The sequence below is a fragment of the Anarrhichthys ocellatus genome, unplaced genomic scaffold, assembly GCF_004355925.1.
Source record: "Anarrhichthys ocellatus isolate YVR2014 unplaced genomic scaffold, GSC_Weel_1.0 scaffold9, whole genome shotgun sequence".
In the NCBI taxonomy this organism is placed as follows: Eukaryota; Metazoa; Chordata; class Actinopteri; order Perciformes; family Anarhichadidae; genus Anarrhichthys; species Anarrhichthys ocellatus.
The window spans coordinates 2,429,591-2,430,279 of NW_022280039.1; the positions used below are offsets into that span (position 1 = coordinate 2,429,591).

Below are 689 nucleotides of genomic sequence, written 5' to 3' on the forward strand. Positions count from 1 at the left end.
CCCCCCCCCCCCCCCCCCCCCCCCATCTACTGTAACTCTACTGACAGAAGTAATTATGTGGTGCCTTGTATAAACTTACACTGTTCCCACACTCGTGAGATTTCTTGGTGCCAGACAGTCTGTCAAACCAAGGGTGGTCTGCCGGAAATATATGGACTGAGATATTATCAGGGAACTGGTGCAGTACTATAACCAAATGCAGCAACATTGTTGTAGATCGGGCAGAGCAACAAAGTTGTGCTTGCATTAGCTGATTTAATGCTTTACTATCAGTGGATTCTTCATCAACTGCTTGGCTATCAGCTGACCAGTAGCATCCAATCATATTCATACAGGTGTACCACAGTATGTGGCCATTATAACCTAACTTTTCTCTTCCTTCGTCCTAATAAACAAGTTAATTAAATTAGAAAATAATCCTTGTTCCTGGGTTTCCTTAAGAGCAGAGCCTATTCCACTAAATCCAATAGTATAACTGACTGAAATATAGACATAAAACAGTAAAAGCTGATCTACAACAAACACTATTACAAAATCGTGTGTATGTTGGTAACAGTGCTCTCAGAATTAAGCCCTGGAGAGAACTACATTAATGAGTTGATTTTTTTTTTTTTGAAACACAGAGTGTAAGAGAGAGTGTGTACACACACACACACACACACACACACACACACACACACACACACACA

General features: G+C 40.8%; 1 protein-coding gene across 1 annotated transcript in view; it reads right to left on the reverse strand.

Moving 5' to 3' along the window:
* The window catches only part of bco2l (beta-carotene 15, 15-dioxygenase 2, like), a 9,368-nt gene that overhangs the window by 4,118 nt on the left and 4,561 nt on the right, over window positions 1-689 (reverse strand). The gene's annotated exons all lie outside the window — the stretch shown is intronic.